The following is a 5950-nucleotide window of genomic DNA, read 5'->3' as shown; positions in this document are numbered from 1 at the left end:
TATGCCCAAAACAAGTTTGGCGCAAACCGGGGCCAGAAACCCTGAAACAGGAAAACATCGTCCAGGAGGAAATTCTAAGAGTCCACGACTCGATGAAATGTGAAAACGAATCCCATACGAGGATCCAGGCTCAAAATAAGGCATTGAGCAATAACTTTCATTAATTGCACAATGACCCTCCAAAAAGTGAAAAGTACGAAACTGCCCCAGAATGAAAAAGATATTTTCTCAAATACCCCTGAAATAAAATATCTCCAAAAGATATTTACAAAAAATACCCCAAGAAAAGGAAATGTTTCCAAAGAACTTTGCATTTATGCCCCTATGGGCACCGGGGGCAACCAGAGTAATTTCCCACGAAAGTAAGGATACGTATCTCATGGAAACCACTGAGAATGAAGATACGTGAAGTCAAAAACCAACTCCGAACACAAGAAGTGTGGTTACGCAAACAGAGTGACAAATAAGGAAAAGACAAAATAGGGAAAAAACAAAAGGTGAATAGTGTCGTAAAACGGAAAAATACGAAAATGACTCGGTCCTCAAAGGAAGTTGTCAATCCAAAGAAAAGAGTCTCGGAAATCACTCCAGAGCACTCGAGACGACACTAATCGACAAGAAACCAAACTTAGAAGGGAAAAGACAACGGAAAAAATTTGTCCGAAAAATCCGGGTCATTACAGCTTTTATGCTTGGTACCTAGTTTTTCTTTGTGAACAGATTATCAAGGCCAAGTTTGGGGGAGAAAAGTTTAGCTTTTTGACTAAGACTGGTTGCACTGGAGTTCATATCTCGCACTCGGTAGTTTCTTTTCTTTTTACACTTCCTTGCCTGCTTAATTTTTATATACGTGTTTTCATACATTAAGGACAATGTATAATGTAAGTTTGAGGGTGTTGAGAGTTGCTATTTACAGTCGTATTGTCATTGTTAAATACGGTTGAATTGTGTACATATAGCTGATTTGTTTAATTGTTTTGATTTGTTTTTTTTTTTTTTTTTTTTTTTTTTTTTTTTTTTTTTTTTAAAGGAAAAAATAAAATAAAATAAAATAAAAAATATTGTATGTTTAGGCAAATGATTTTTGGTGTTATTAGAACTAAGTTTAGGGGGGAGTCTATATGATTAATACAATTTGTATGCTTAGATTGGATATCAAGGAATGATTGAAAGTTGCTAGCATGATTGTTTAAATGAAAAATGTCCATTGCATGATTTAAATGTTTTATTTTGGAGTCTTTCATCTCTAAGTGACTTCGCAATGCACATTGAGCACACTGGAAAATGCATTCCTTTCCTTGTGGTTTTACTTAGTTGGCTTCCAGAATTAGTAAGCCGGATGAATAAAATAATCCTTGGCATTAAAAAAAAAAATTAATAAATAAAACTGCATTCTTTCAACATGACAACTGATTAAAAAGGAAGACAAGGAAAGAATGTAAGATGTATGATTAGTTTGAGTTTGTAGCCTAACCATTCCGAGTCATTACACTCTTAGGAGTGTCTTTACACTTAACGCCCTAAGACCATCTGGTTTGGAAGTCGTTGGCTTAACGCTTATTACATAGGGTGATTAGAGAGCTTAAGGAACTTGGACATTGTACATGGTCATGCATTAAAAAAAAAAAAAAAAACACAAAATGTGTTCAAATAAATTTATACCTTGGATTATGATTTCAAAAGATAAATTAAGGATGTGGAAGACGTTGTATGAACCATAAAAGGGTTAAACGTGCTTTATAAAGAGAAAATTACATTCCAGTTCACTTTTAAGGAACTTGAGATGCAATTCTATTATAAATGAGATGTTGAAGATAATGTATGTGGACTAGTTTGTTGATACATGAATGCTGGGAATTGAATATTATTTTGAGATGTCATTATATGCATATTTGTTGTAGTCTTCATGATAGAGTTTTTTCCCCAAAGTCATATGTTTCAATATATACTAGAATGAGCCTTGTGCTTAGTGATGAGCGCTGAAAAGTGCGTAATTAAACCCCTTAAGCATAGGTATTCTAGGACCTTTATCTATCTTACTTTTCCGTTTTAGACTAATTTCATCTTATTGCCCTTTTTAGGTACTTATCCCAAAAATAAGTTAATTCAGTCAAATAAGAGCTTAAAAGAAGTAATCCCAAGCTGAATAGAAGAAAGGAGTAAAGTGGAAGCAAAATGAAACAAAGTGTGTAAACCAGCATGTTCGATCGATCTCAACATTCCTTCGATCGATCAGAGCAACATCGATCTGGACACTTTAAGATGGATCCAAGCAATTGGCCTTATCCAAAAGATCTCAGCATGTTCGATCGATCCAACCATTATTCGATCGATCGAAAATATTCGATCTTATCCACACCTACCACCCCACCTACCATTCTTGTCTCTTTCCCCAAATATCCCAAAATATCTTTGAGATTTGTCTTTATTCAAAAAGGCATCGCCAAAGATGATCGATCTCTGTAGTATTCGATGGATCTCACCAAAGTTCGATCAATCGAACCCTCTGAAGTATGAATTAAATCAAATTCCAGCTCATTAAAAGTTGTCTCATGGTGCAATCATTGCAATGACCATAGTGCCTGAATCCAGACCATTGGGTATGACACTTAAGCCTCCTATGTAAGGATTTTGAGCCATTTTTACATAGATTTTGGATGATCTTCATATCTTCAACATACTTAGAAACATTCTTAGAGAGGAAGAAAAGAGAGAAGGAGAGTCTAGAGACACATTCTTGGGAGTTTTTCCATTATTCTAGGGTTTCCATCAAGAAGGAGGTCATTCCTACCATGAAGATAGCCCTTGAGGGTTGGATGACTACTTCAATGAGTGGCTAAACATCTTCTTGGGGCTAGAGTTAGCCCTAAGCATGCCTTTTAGACTCTAATGCTTTGTATCTTGATGGGATTTGTGTTGGAATCTTGTCTTGACACTTATTTTATATATGAGTCTTGTTTATTCAATGATTTGTGTGGTTTAATACTTCCAATTGATTATTTCATTTTATCCATATGTCTATGTATGCTAGAATAGATGTTCATGTGTTTATCTCTAGTTTTTGTGTTATTGATGCATGCTTATGTGTGTTAATTCTATGGATCTAGAGATTGTCAAGGCATAGTGCTTAATAGAATACTATTATGGTTTATTTGATGGTTCATACTCATGTCTTGATGGATTGTGCCTCTCCCTTAGTTTATTTAGTTTAATTTTCATGGCCTTAGCTTAGTTGTAGTGTAGTTGCCTTAGTTGTTAGATTGGAGGACAATCCATACTTATTGTTTGATGTTCCATGCTTATGAATGCAAGTAGTATTATTCTTTAACCATGTGATGTGTTTGGTTGTAAGCTTAAAGGAAGGATTAATGGCTTAGTTTGATGTATTGTGCTATTCACTAGGTTTCTTAGGCAATATATGCTTAATTGGTTATCCATGCTTATTGAAACAATCAATCACACACTCTCAAATTGCAACACATGTTTCCCTTCATTAATTATACATTGAATGTCTAGAATGGTGATGTTTAGTGGTGACCTCTAGACCCTAAGACCTCACTCTCTTGTTTTCTCTAAATTTCATTTAAATTGCTTACTTTAAATTGAACTTGTTTAGTTTAGTTTGTAGTCTAATCAACCAAACACACCATCTTTTGATCACTCGACCTACTAACCCTATACATTGTTTCCATTGCAAGCACGCCTAAAATCCCTTGGGACGATCCCTACTCACCCTAGCTATATTTTTAATTAGAGGTAGTAGTGGCATTTATAAATTTAAAACTTGGCCACATTGCACACTCACACTCTTAGTGCACATTTTTAGACGTTGGTGCTTGACGAGCACCAAGTTTTTGGCGCCGTTGTTGAGAATTGAATTGGCAACGCCGTGTGTTGGAAACAAATAGGAATTAGTACTCTTTTGATTGTGTCTTTACTTTTTTTTTTTTTTTTTGTTACTTATTATGTTTGTTCTTGATTGGCTAGGTGCATTGAGCAAAGAGAGTTCAACAAAGGAAGCAAGGAAGCCAAGTGAAGCTAAGCAAAAGCACAAAAAAGAGCTAAAATCTAAAAATTTACAAAGCATAGCAAGGCTTGAAACTTGAAAGTTTAATTTAAGTTCCTTAAGGACCCTTTGTGAGATCTTTCTAACTCAATCTCTAGTTAAATCATTGGTCCGCATGGTGGCAAGTTTTTCATTTTGTAGATAAATTGTGAGTCCGCGTGAAGGCAATTTACTTTTACTTTGCATATTGTTCAAACATGGGGTATGGGATCAGTATATATGGAGAATGTTTGTTGATTGATTTGTTATGGGGGCGAAGTGATTGTTATTTTCTTGTTATTTGTTTTGCTAGTGCATGCATGGTCGTAAGTCATTAAATCCTACTCTTATCCCTCCTAATTGTATCTTGAATCGGTTGTTCGTAATCCTAGGGGAAGAGGTAGTTCTCATCACTCCATTTTACCAATGGAGGAATTGAATGACGACCATGTGGAGGACCTTGGTCACATAGACCAACAAGGCATCCTCCACCCTAATGTGCATCATGAAAATATTCAAGTACCATTAGGCATGCCTAGACCATTCATTCCACCACAACAACAAGACCAAATTCCATTGGGAATGCCTTGGCCAATTTTTGTTCCACAACCTCCCATTATGCAAGGCAATCAAGGTGTCCGAGTGGCACCGCCGGTTGTGAATCCTCCCATTGCTTTAAGAGACCATTATGTGCCTAATGAATACAATGCACCTACTTGCATTCAATTGCCCCCGTTTAGAGCACATCACTATGAGATTAAACCACAAACCATTCAAATGATTCCAACTATCATGGACTTCCAAGTGAAGAACCTTATAAGCATTTGGATGAGTTTCTTAAAGTATGTTCCACCGTGAAATACACAGACATGCTAGAAGAAGTGTTAAGACTCAAATTTTTTCCTTTTACCCTTAAGGACAAGGCAAAATATTGGTTCAACAATCTTAGGCCTTTTTCGATAACTTCTTAGGCAGAAATGCAACAAGAGTTCTTGAAAAAGTACTACCCGGTATCAAAGACCAATGCTATGAGAACTTCCATTCATGAATTTTCTCAAGGGGATGGGGAAATGTTTCATGAGGCATGGGAAAGGTTTAATGATTTGCTTAGGAAGTGCCCACATCATGACATACCTAAGTGGTGATCGACGGATCGATTATCAATTATAAATCAACCCATTTGCAATAGCACAAATCATTGTAACATAGGGCTATTGGTTGGGTAAGTCGAACCACTGGGACTGCTAGTCTATGGCAAACTAAGTATCTAGAATCTTTTTAGAATGATAAGGGGGTTTATAGAGGATTTGTTGGATTGTCACTAAAACTAAGAATGTGAAGTTCATAAAATAAAAGCTTGCGAGAATTAAAAGAGATAAATTACGAGTAAAGAAAACTAGGGAAGTGAATCTACCTCCATCTCTATACACATGCTCGATTAGAACTAATTTAGGGGAAAACCAAATATATAATGGTTAAGAATTATATAGCAACACATGATTGCCATATAATTAAAAAAAAGTACATTGAATCACAAACAAGAATAATCCATCAAAGGTGAATATGTTTAGACTACCTAAACTAGAGTGCAGCTTAAACCCACTTACTTAAATGAAAGATTATCAAGCCCTTGATAAAATGATGAAGCACATGAAGCTAGAGATTAAGCATAAACCATCAAAGGGATTACCTAAGCAATGGCCTATCAAAGATATCTACCAGCATGCCATTAAACCATTTCATAACCTTATTTCCATTGTCACCATGAAAACATAAGCAATATGATTAATGTAAGACATTATCTAGAACAAGATAATCAACTTAGAAAAATCATTCATATACATCAACATCCATTACAACAAATGAAATGCTCTTGATCATGAAAAGACCATAGATTATACATTA

The 5950-nt window shown here is 35.4% G+C and overlaps 1 pseudogene; it reads right to left on the bottom strand.

Moving 5' to 3' along the window:
* Positions 1-5079: 5079 nt before the first annotated feature.
* On the bottom strand, positions 5080-5177 carry LOC132287401 (small nucleolar RNA R71; annotated as a pseudogene).
* Between the last annotated feature and the right edge of the window lie 773 nt (positions 5178-5950).

This window comes from Cornus florida, unplaced genomic scaffold, assembly GCF_030987335.1.
Source record: "Cornus florida cultivar Cherokee Brave unplaced genomic scaffold, ASM3098733v1 CherokeeBrave_3.0.0_Hap2_Chr11, whole genome shotgun sequence".
NCBI lineage: Eukaryota > Viridiplantae > Streptophyta > Magnoliopsida > Cornales > Cornaceae > Cornus > Cornus florida.
This window is presented reverse-complemented; position numbering and strand designations above follow the sequence as displayed.